We start from the raw sequence: 12,484 nt of genomic DNA, 5'->3' as shown, positions 1-12,484 counted from the left end.
GCCTCAGGCAAACTAGGGCAGTCCTTGATCAGATGATCCTTCTCACAGAGAAGGCAGGAGAGTGGTCTTGCTAGACCTGAGGGCTTGACCCAGGTGGCTGCCATGCCATACTCAGCCTTAGAGGGATCCAACCTGGCTTCTTGAGCTTCAAGGATCTTTAAGGTCCTTTCATGATCCATCTTTGGCTGAGCCATTATAGTATCCCTGGCTACATGGTAGTCAGGTGGCAGCGAGCTTAAGAGCTGGGTCATCCTCACATCAGCTTTCCTGTAATGCTGACCCTCTGGGTCAACATCAGCAATCCTTTTTCCAAGAGAAACCAGGTGTGTCCATGCAGATCTGATGGTGAACTCTTCACTCATCTCAAAGGTCACAAATTGCTTTGTGAGCTCATGTGTATGGGTTGGTAGCACCTGGCTATACTTGTTCCAGAGATACACCCACTTCTCAGCAGCTCTTCCAGATTCACATGAGCCCTCAAGCTCAAATTCATCTTCTTCTGTGATCCTACTAAGGATACTGAAGTTGCATACTGCATTGTGCCTTGTCCATGTTGGCGTATTGAGGATCTCTTTAGTTGTAGCCTCTTCTTGGAGTTTCAGAGTCTTGCCCTTGATGTTGTCAAAAGACACTTCCATTAGGTCATCAATTGCAAAGAATGCTGATTAGCTCTCCATCTTGTATCTCTGAAGGTTGAACCATCTCTTCCAATTGTCCCTCCCAAGAATTGGGATTTTGCCTCCCTTCTCCTCTGTCTTCTCTTGGTATAGATCCATAATAAATTGGATGTAATGAAACAAGGTGTGTATGTTCCAAAGTGGTGGCTCAGATCCTGCTGAGGCTTCTAGTGTAGAATAGGAAAGTTCGTAGGTGTGGATACCAAGGCCTGCTTGGTAAAGTAAAGAAGGAGCGGTGTGAGGTCTCGGGGCTAGGACACAGGTCTGTCTCTCCTAGCAGAGCTTCAAATGACTTACTTGAAGTCCTTCTTGATAGTATCTCGATGCAGTTCTGCCTACAGAGTATCTTCAAGGTATTGGCTTTGAGTAAGCCGCACAGAGTCCTTGTCTAGGTTACCTATCACTTAGTATCGAACTAAGCTCCTTGACAGGATAGACGGGGTAGACTTCTGATTCCCAGATGTTTTCTGCTACGATAGCAAGGGATACAAGTAACCTGTACTGATATAGGTTGCTCTTATTCCTGCACAAACCCGGGCTCATAACCTGTTGAACAGGTACGGGTGGATGGCAGCGGAGTGGAGTAAGAGATCAATCTTCAACTGACTAATAGCACGAGCATGCAGCAATATATCAGGAACCAATATGTTGATTGTGTTGGATGTCTATCTAAGCTAAAGGGGAGAGAAGGTATCTCCCTACAAGCTGAGTCATCGTGGATGCCTCAGGCTGCCAGATCACTTCCTGATTGTTGACTCCCTTTGAGATGCTACATCTTAACAAGTATTACTCTTAAAGAGGCTAACGTACTTTACTATCGAGCGGGCTCTACTACCGAGCGGGCTACTTTTACTAAGAACTATACTACTTCTACTTTAATTACGACGGTATCTTAATACCACAATATCCTATAGAATCGTTACTAGGAGGACAATTCCTCTTTAGATTCTTCGCTATCTAGTAAGTCTACTTAATAGGTACGTACGTTATACCCTAACTCGCTATATCGCTTATAGCGTCGTAGCCTTAGTACTAGCTAAACACTATCTAGCGACTCTCTACTTACTTCTTACCTCCTAGTATCCTCTAGAGGTATTAATTACGACGCCTTATCGAAGGTTAGAGACCCTCTAGACTAAATAAACTTACGCTTTCGTACTTTCCGCTATATAAGGGCCTCGTAAGACTTACGTAGCTTACTAATCTCGCTTCGTATAAGAGCTATCTAATACGCTATCTCTCTAATCCCTTTTATAAGCTAATATACCCCTTCCTATAACGAGTCTAGCGATAAACCTACCCGGGCACGCATTTTGTTCGTTACTAGTATTAATTAAGAGTCGAATTCTTTTATATTTTATAGTGTCTTCGACTCCTAAGGGGTAGAGTCCGGAGCTAGAGGGGTTAGTATACGTAGCTTAATATTAAGCTTGTCTATTACTACCTATAGATTAAATAGAACTGAACTAGCGCCTCTAAAGCTCGATAGGATGTTCTCCTATCTAAATATAGCGTTATAGGCTACCTAGAAGGCGCGTAGGAACTCTACTTTATCGATATAAGTAATACGCTAGCGTACTAAGCCCGAGAGCTAAGTAACGTATACCTTCTTTAAAGACGAATAGCAACCTATATCTAATAGCTAGAGTAAGTACGAGGCGTACGATAGTATATATAGATAGATAGATATTTCATTAAGCTGTTGTAGTGCCCTTTGGCCTATGCAGCTATGCTATCTTGTTTTTGTATATATAGAGGGGAAACCGTGTTGGTGAAAACCCCTCCTCCTTCCCGCCTGTCTTTTCCTCCTCGTTGTCGTCTTAAATTTCCCTTGTTAGGGGTACGCTAGTGTCATGGGCCTGCCCTGATGACTACCCTATCTGCAACCCCCCTCGCTTCCGCCTCTTGTCTATCCACTCCTCCGTCTCGCTCGCGAGGCTAAACTGCTGGAGGTATCCCTGCTGTAGTATCCACCGAGAGATTCGGCGAATGTTGCCTTTGTCCCTAATAATTGACTTGTAGTCTCTCCTTCCCGCTTGGTGCCTCCAATTTCCCCTGCCTCTCGCCCACTGCGGGCATCGTAGTAGCATATGTTCTGGGTTTTGCGATGGGTAGCCACACTGGCAGGCTGGGCTATAGATGTCTAGTGCGCGTCTTCTGAACAGGTAGGCCCTTAATCCAATGTGTTCGGACCTGATTTGGATCGCTATGCTTGCTTCGGCCCTTGTCAGGTCCCTATATAGCTGGTAATTGTGTCTCTGGAAGGCTCGGAGCGCTATCGGGCCTGTTGTCTTAGGGGGCTTCCTTTTCCAGTCCTGCTCCCATAGGCAGCTCGCTATCTGTTCCGCTAGGTTTTGGGTCTTAGCCTTGCTCCCGCCGGCCTGGCGAGTCCTACGCTCCTCCTCCTTTCGTGCTAGCCATTCGGTGCTTGTCTGTACGGCCGTAAAGGTCGTAAGGTCATCCTCTTTTTGGCTTGTCCTATATCCTGCCCCTCTCCGGTAGCGGCTTTCTATCTTATTCTTTGCCTCCTGGATCGTGGTTTGTGCTAGGTAACCTGTCGTCTTTGCCGCGTATTGAATTCTCATTCCCCGGATGTACTGGCCGATTGGTGGTATTCCTGTCTCCATTTCTACCGTGCTTGTTGACGTTGTCTTGTATGCGCCTAGTACCCTACGTAGGTTGCCTGCCTGTGTCCTGTTTAGGGGTTGCTCTATCCGTTTCGGGATCGGCTTGCCTGCGCCTCCTGTTCCCCAAATCTGTGCCCCGTACAACATAGCTGGTCTGACGATCGCCTTATACATTACTCTTGCCTTGTCGAATGTTGCTCCCCATGTAGATGCCGTAAGCCTCTTTATCGAGGCTTCATTGACTTGCGCTCGACTCTGGGCTTTCTTAATCTGTACATTCCAGCTTAGCTTCGGGTCGAGCCAGATCCCTAGTACTCGTAGCTCCGCTGATGGCTTGGTCTCGTAGCCTTGGATTCTTACCGCCGCCTTCATATTATGGTGTGTTCTCGCTTTACTGAAGTGTATAAGTTGGTACTTTTCAGGGGCGAACCGGGCACCATGCTTCTTTGCCCACTCCTCGCATTTCTTGTGCCTATCTTCAAGGAGGCGACAGTTCTCTTCTGTCGAGTCTGACCAGGCTAGGATGTTTGTATCGTCTACGAACCCCGATGCTGAGGTTTGCGGAGAGGTGAGTAGGGGGATTAGATCCGACATAAATATTAGAAACAGGATAGGGGAGAGAGTAGATCCCTGAGGTATTCCAGTCTCTGCCTTCACCGGGTCGGACGTGTACCTTCCTAGGACTAGGTATGTCGTCCGTTCCTGGAGAAAGGAGAAGACGAACGACGTTGCCCACTGGGGGATGCCTTTCTGCTGTAGGATATGTATTAGCCTTTGGTGTGAGACGTTGTCGAAGGCCCCTGCGATGTCGAGGGATAGTAAGGACGCCGCTCGGTTCCTGCCGTAGTGCCAGAGGGTCTGGATTTGCTCCGTAATTAGCTCCATTGCTGTTAGTGTCGATCGCTGGCTTCTTCCCCCCATCTGTGTTGCTGGGAGTACGTGGTTGTCCTCGGCAAGCTGCGTAAGTCTCTGGGCTACTATCTTTTCTAGGACCTTCCCTATCGTATTTAGAAGTGCTATTGGTCTGTACGACTTGGGCTGAGTATAGTCTTCCTTCTGTGGCTTGCGTAGCACTACTGTCATAGACTCTCTGTACGGCTTCGGGTGATACCCTAGCCGTAGGCACGCGGTAAATAGGTTTGCAAGGCTCGGCGCGATCTCTTCTCTACACTCTTTTAGCAGTACGTTTGGTATCCTGTCTGGGCCTGGGGCTTTTCGTCCCTTTAGCTTACTTATGACTCCTGTTACTGTGTTAGGGCTAACCGCCCAATCCATGTCCAGGGGTTCCGGGTATGTGCTCGGGTCGATGTCCGTAAGGTCTGCCTCTACTTGCGTCGAAAAGAAATGGTCGGCTAACGCTTTTGCCTTGCCCCGGGGCGTAGCCTGGCAAGGAAGGAATCGTATTTAGCAAGCTAGCTACGAGATAAGGTGACAAGTCTTAACCGCGCTTTCCCACTCATCTAGCACCACCGTGTAGCCTCGTTTCGAGAGGTTAGCCCGGAGCAAAAGCTTCCCTCTACGCCCTCCCTCCCTGTTTGCTCCTTAAGCCAATATCCACCTCCATAGGCCTAAGCCCTTTAGTGCTCTCTATTGACCGACATGCGCATCCGTCCTCTCGGGCTGTACAGACAGTGTCAGCCGTCGCTGCCAGTGTACACCACGCCCCAGGTTTTGACGCCCTTCGCGTTACCGCAGCCTATCTCTAGAAAGCGGCCGTCCATGCCTCGCAGGTTTGCTCGGGGCACACACCACGCCGGGCAGCGTACTCCTTGCGTTTCCACCTACTAACCAATATGAAGTTCCTTATAACCCTGCCCTCGATCCTCCCCGATCACAGAACTAATCCACTTGCATTGTACGTCTTTTCCCCGTCCTAACAGCCGTCTTTTCCCTGCTCAGGCTATCGTCTTTTCCTCGTCGCAATCTACCATGTCAGACTAGGTGCGTTGTGTAGCGGGACAGGCAGTGCCTTAGGCAAAACCCTCGTTCCCATACCGGGTGTTCAACAGGCCCTTATAGGCTTCGTCGCGTGTCCACCTACCCACCGCATTGCCCGCTGGCAAACACCAGATTGTTTCGTAGTCCGCTCGACGCCGTTGCATAGTCCGCTCAGTTGTTGTTCTGTAGTCCGCTCGTCCAATGTTCGTCGCTTAGCCCGCTCGGTTTGCGGTCTCCGGAGGTGAAAATTCTGCACTCATACCAGAGGTGTCCTGTCGAGCGTATAGGCCACGGTTCCGCGCCCTTCTTACACGTAGAAAGAAGAGGGACTCGCTCCCGACACGAGTACACGCTCGTCGGATGGTTTTCATACCCGTTTTGCTGGTAGTCCTCTGTTCGCCGCGGCTTCGACTACGCTACGCGCCCGTCGCGCCCACGACGCTCCAGCGTGAGAATACTTGGCTCTCTCGTAGCTAGACGAGAGGTTCGTAGCCGACACCACGTACAGGTGATTCTCGTCGTCGACCGATAGTATATATAGGGCTAAGATCTTGTATTCCTTCTATAGATTCTAGAATACCTTCGAGTTATAGCTCTCGTAGCTATTAATAATAAGTAGTCTCTATACCCTAGTCGTACGAGCTATAGTATACTTCTAGAAATACTCTAGCTACCGTATACCGAACTTATTATTAGTCTAGCCGTTCTCTATTAGCCCGATTATCTAGTCTAGACCCAAGTTACCGTCTTCGTACTAGGTACTAATATACTATTTGCCTATAAGGATAACGTAGGGTAGGAGCGCTATTCCGTCTATATAGATAGTCTTAACTACTATTACCTATTCTCTATTACTTTATTAAATGACCTTCCTCTTTCTACTACGCCTTTCTAAACCCGTAACGACGCTCTAAGACGTAATAATACCTATTATAAACCCTGTCTCGTCGAAGTTATAGGTGTCCTAGTTAAGGATACTATACTTCTCTTTTATATTACGTATAAGTAAGAACTGTTACGGTTCACCTCGTAAGACTATACTTAGTACTACGTGACCTAGTACGCTAGCGCGCCCGGACCCTAGACCCCGACCTCGACGTTTACTTTATCGTATCTTCGCGACTTTCTTATCTTCTCTTCTTTATAGAACTTATTCGATTCTAAGGTATTGATACGTTTGCGCCCTATCTTACGCCTTATCCGTATTATTAAGTTCTACCGCCCTTAGATCGCCGAGTCGTACGATTATAGACTACGTATCGCTACTACGACCGCGTACGACCGAGACTCGAATAGCCGTAGGTACTAATACTACTATCGGACTAGACGAATTATCCTTTATCCTAAGACTTAACCTAAACCCTCTTACGAAGGCGTTCCTCCGAGAAGCCCGATAAAAGCGGAACGGCGTACTTAGCGTAGCGTAGTAAGAGGTAGAAGACGAGTCGTAGTAGGATCCGGATTTCGACGATACCGTAGGTATAGAACGACTACGTAATATAGCGTAAGAGACATAGAACGAGACTTAGGGTCGCGGAGACACTAAGTAGGCTCGTTAGTAAGAGGAAGAACGTCGGCGCTAGAAGTACTAAGAGCTACTACGTAATAAGTATAACCGACGTTAGTCTAAGAAGGAAACTCGACTCCGTATAGGTAGAGAGGATAAGACCCTATAATAGGGTATACGTACGCGGAAGGAGGAACATCTTAGCTACCGCTATACAATGCCGGTTAACTTTACCTAGAAGGGCGAAGAGGTAGAATATAGGCTACGGTATAACCCTACCGAGTTCTAGATCGCTATAGCTAAGGAGCTTTCTCGCTCGGTTACTAAGAACCTAGAAGCCTAGCTAGATGTCCTAGACAAATACCGTCTCGCCTACCTCGGTCTTACGGAGGTCCGGGAGGTATTAACTACTTAGAAGAGTCGGCTATAGGCTAAGGCTAATTGGTATAAGGATAAGTTAGTATCGCTCTAAGTAATACTCGACGAGCTTAGGGACGATAAGGACTTAGTAGCTAAGATCGCTTACCTAAAGAAGTTAGGTAAGAAGGCGGCCGCTAAGATTAAGAACTTACGTAGTCGTAATATAGATCTAGCTAGCGAACTCAAAGCGACCTAGACTAAGTTAGCTACTAAGTAGAGCTTAGGTAAGCGTACTACCGCGTTTATTACGGATCTATAAGCCTAGCTAAAGGAGCGCGATAACTATATCGCTTAGCTAAAGCCTAAGGAACCGACACCTCTACTACCTCCTACGAGGTAGAAGTCCGCCCTCGAGAAGCTACTCGACGGCGAGGACTCTAGTGTTAAGATAGGTATAACGAAGACTAAGAAGGCTACCTCTACCGTAGCTAGCGACAATAACAACACTACAGTAGTCTTAGTCAACGCCGCTATCTAGCGTAGTAATAATAGTACCCGTAACCCGATTAACTCGAGGAAGATTCCTATATTCTTAGCTAATATACCTAATTATAAGGATAAACTAGGATTTGTAGAGTAGAAGGAGAAAGTAGAGGACTATATAACTATAGAAGAGTTATATAGCCGATCATCTATAGTATACTTAGTAGTGTTTAATAACTTTATTGTCGGTAATACTAACGCCCGCCTACGGCTATATAAGAAGAAGGTAACCGGTTAGCGTAAGTTAATAACAGTACTAAACGACTCTTACGGCGAGTACTATAAGCTCAAGAAGCATAAGAAGGCTTATAATAACTATACCTAAGGTAATCGTATATTTAACGCATTTTATACTAAGTTCCTAGAGTACGGGTACTACCTAGAGAAGACAGATAAGGAACTTATCGACGATATCTAGGACAAGCTAAACGACAAGTTGAAGTAGGTACTAGTATATCGCGACGACTTTGATAACCTCCTAGCCCTTTAGCGATACCTTCGCGATGTCGAACTGAAATTAGACGATATTAAGGGTTCCGGCGGAGGCGGTAGCGGCCGTAATAGTAGTGGCCGTCGCGGTAGTAACGAAGGCAAGCCTAAGTATGTCTACTATAACGAGAAGATTCGTAAGGAATATAATCTTAAAGCCGCTAAGCACGATAGTTATACCTTCCGTAATCTTACTAAGGAAGAAGTAGCTAAGCCTAAGGAGGATATATTCTACTACGTATATAAGGCTATAGACTATAAGGGTGCCTAGTCGCCTAAGTGTCCCTTTAAGAAGTATAAGAAGACTAGTAGCGACGCTAATAACGCTATAAAGAACGTATCGATCTAGGTCGGCGACGTACTAGTAGAGCTTAAGGCTACCGAGTCGGGGGAAGCCTAGGCTCTAGTCGTATACGTACCGACTAGTAGCCTATACTCGCGCCTAGTACTAATCCTCCGAAGACGGTACTACTAGAATCTCCTAAGGTTACGCCCTTATTATATTACCGTTATAGAGGAAAGAGGAACCCTATATAGTAGGAAATAGCAATTAGTAACATCTCTATAATCTTTAGTCCGGAGGTTATACTATATACTATAAAGACGATAGACCTTCCGCTAAGAAGCTCGTATATTATAGTAGTAGGCGTAGCGGGTAGTAAGCTAGTACGTATTCTAATAGATCCCGGTACCGAGTCGCTATTTTGTAATACGAAGTTTACGGAGAAACATCTATTACGAACACGACTGCCTTAGGCTTAGAAGATAGGCCTAGGAGCTAACCCTAAAGTATCTAGTTAAGCTACGGAATATGTTAAGACTAAGGTCGACCTGAACGGTTATATCGAGGAAGTTAGTTACTTCGTTACTAACCTCGACTACGACTTCGTATTTAGTATACCCTAGTTCTAGAAGCACTACCCTATACTAGACTAGAGAGCTAACACATTTATATTTACTAAAAAGTACTATACGGATCATTACGATCCTTACCCTACGACTATCGGCGGTACGAAGGTTTGTATATAGCACGCTATCCCTTATTGATAGACTCTAGAACCTAACATCTAGGTGTCTAGTATAACGATTAGCGAAGCCTACGAAGAAAACCTAGACGAAGGTTACCTTATTTAGGAAATAGGGACTCTTGACCCTAATAAGCTAGAGCCTACGACTAAGGAACTTGTTTACGACATTAGTATACGGCTAAGTACTATATTAGCTAAAGACAAGGCTATCTACATAACAAGAAGTAAGCGACTATACGAGAAGTCGAATCCTTACTACCCTAATAGCTAAAGGACCTAAAGTACGGATTTGACCCGTCTATCGCTAAAGGCCTGCCTCCCTATCGCCCCGAATTAGATTTGGCGATTAAATTCGTTAAAGGCGCCAAGCTACCTTTTAAGCGTCCTTATTCTATATCGAAACTAGAGCTCGATATAACTAAAGCCTACGTCGATAAGGAAGAAGCCGCTAGTAAAATCCGACGCTCTACGTCCTAGATTACTAGTCCTATTATTATTGTTAAGAAGCAAGGTAGAGGACTCCGTGTCTACGTAGACTATAGAGCTGTTAACGCTATTACCGTTAAGAATAGGTACCTAATATCTTAAGTCCGTAAGACCCTAGCTCGTATAAGCGGCGTATAGTAGTTCACTACCTTAGACATTATTATAGCATTTAACGAGCTACGTATCCGTAAAGGCGACGAATAGAAGACAGCCTTTACTACCCGATAAAGCACCTACGAATAGCTTATAGTGCCATTTAGTCTCTATAACGTACTAAGCGCGTTCTAGGCATATATTAACAAAGTATTATATAGACACCTAGACGACTTCGTGTCTATATACCTAGACGACTGTATCGTTTTCACGTATAGTTTATTTAAGGAACACGTGAAACACGTACGCACTATTATTAGGTGTCTAATTGACGCTCGACTTCCTATAGACGTCTATAAGTACCGCTTCTTCTAGAAGAGCGTTAAGTTCTTAGGACTGATTATTACTAACAAGGGCATTTAGATAGATGAATCTAAGGTCTAGACTATTATAGATTAGGCTACTCTATAGAGCTTAAAGGATGTACTGTCCTTCCTTAGGCTAGCTAACTTCTATAGGAGGTTTGTTAATAACTTTTCCGGTATCGTTATACCTTTAAACGACCTTATACGCGGTAACGTACTTAAGAATCGTATACCCTTCGTATAGAGCCTAGACTACTAAAGTACGTTCGAGACCCTAAAGGTCGCATTCTATAAACGCCTAGTATTAGTACATTTTAATATTACTAAGCCCTATATCGTAGAAACTGATTCCTTAGACAGGTATATAGCTAGCGTATTATCTTAGGTTAGACAGGACGGTGAATTGTATCCTATCGTATTCTACTCGATAAAGATAAACCTAGTAGAATACAATTACGAGATTTATAACAATGAGCTAATAGCTATTATTAGAGCGTTCGAGGAATAAAGGCCGGAGCTAATAAGCGCTCCCTCTAAGGTTCTTACCGACTATAAGGGCTTAGAGTAGTTTATAACGACTAAGTAGCTGACCCGCCGATAAGCGCGCTAGAGCGAGTTCCTATCCGGGTTCGACTTCTAGATAGAATATCGCCCTAGTAAGCTTAGGACAAAGCCCGACAGCCTTACGCGCCGTAGACAAGATATAGACGATAAGGATAATATAAAACATAGGTAGTAAGCTATATTAAAGCTACGTAATCTCCCTCCTAGTATACGTAAGCGCTTAAAGCTATTAGCTATAACTACTCTACGTACTACGGCCGACTAGTATTAATTAGTACTTTACGTGCTCGAAGTAAACGAGGCCTCTACCGAAGAACTTATCGAGAAAGCCTATACTAAAGACGAGCTAGCGTACGGTATTAAGAAGGCCCTAGACGACAATGCTCGTACTTTACTACGAAACCTAGAAGGCTCTAGCTATATCTCGCTTAGCGACTATAAGTTAGACGGTGACCTAATCAAGATCTAAGGACGTATATACGTACCGTATAAGCTTCGTCCGGAGCTAATAGCGAGGCACTACGATACTCTATTAGCTAGGCATCCTAGGCGTAAGAAGATAGTCGACCTACTTACGCGTACGTACTACTAGCCTAGTCTAGTAGTAGATATTACTAAGTACGTTAAGGATTGTTACCTATATATACGATCTAAGGCTTTTTATAATACGTACTAAGGTATACTCCGATAGTTACCCGTACCCTCGGGTACCTATAAGGAGGTAGTACTCGATTACGTAGTAGAGCTACCGGATAGTTATAGTACTAAGGGCGTAAAGTATAACGCTATCCTTACCCTAACCTATAGACTTACTAAGAGGAAGCATCTTATGCCTATAGTAGATTTTGCCCCTAAGGTAGCGGCTGACGCCGTATTAAAGTACGTAATTAAGGACTAGGGCCTGTTCGATACGGTAGTATTATACCGTAGTAGCTAGTAGATAAGCTAATTCTAGAAGGCTCTAATAGCGCGTCTAGCTATACGTATAAAGATCTCGACTGCCTTTTACCCTTAGACTAATAGGTAGTCAGAACGTACGAACTAAGCTATAGAATAGTACCTACGTACGTACGTTAACTATACGTAGGACGATTAGGTCTAGTAGTTACCTATCGTAGAGTTTGCCCTAAATAATTAATAGAGCGCTACTATAGGTATATTACCGTTCTTCGTAACGCTAGGCCGTAATCCTCGAATAGAGGTATTGCCTTAGGCTACGAGCGGTAACGGTACTAAGCTTCCGAAAGTATAGACTTTATCGAAGTAGTACGTAGAAGATTTCGCGACTTTTATAGAGAACGTTAACGTACACTACATTATATAGCTTAGATATACCTAAGAGCGGTACGTAGATACCGTAGCGAATAAGCGTAAGCCTATACTAAGATACGCAATCGGCGATAAGGTTTAGCTAGATACTAGAAACATCCGTACTCGAAGGCCCTATAAGAAACTTGACTATAAGAATGTAGGTCCCTTTACGATTATCCGTAAGATTAACGTAGACGTATACGAGCCCGACCTTTAGGAAAGGAGATGTATATACCCGAGGTTCTATACTAGCGTACTACGCCTAGTAAACGACGACCTGTTCCCTAATTAAAGCTAAGGTTAACTACTTATTAAGGCCTCCGAAGGCGATAGCGAGGAGCTAGATAAATACGCGGTTAAGGCGATTATAGATAGTAGATAGACTAGTAGAGCTAAGAAGTATATAAAGTATACCGTCCGTTAGGAAGGTAGTGCTATTATAGAAGTGCCTTATAGCAAATTGAAAGGTAGTACCGAGGAAGCGATAGTAAATTAT

Source organism: Fulvia fulva, chromosome 3 (genome assembly GCF_020509005.1).
Source record: "Fulvia fulva chromosome 3, complete sequence".
In the NCBI taxonomy this organism is placed as follows: Eukaryota; Fungi; Ascomycota; class Dothideomycetes; order Mycosphaerellales; family Mycosphaerellaceae; genus Fulvia; species Fulvia fulva.
Note: the sequence above shows the minus strand (reverse complement) of the source record.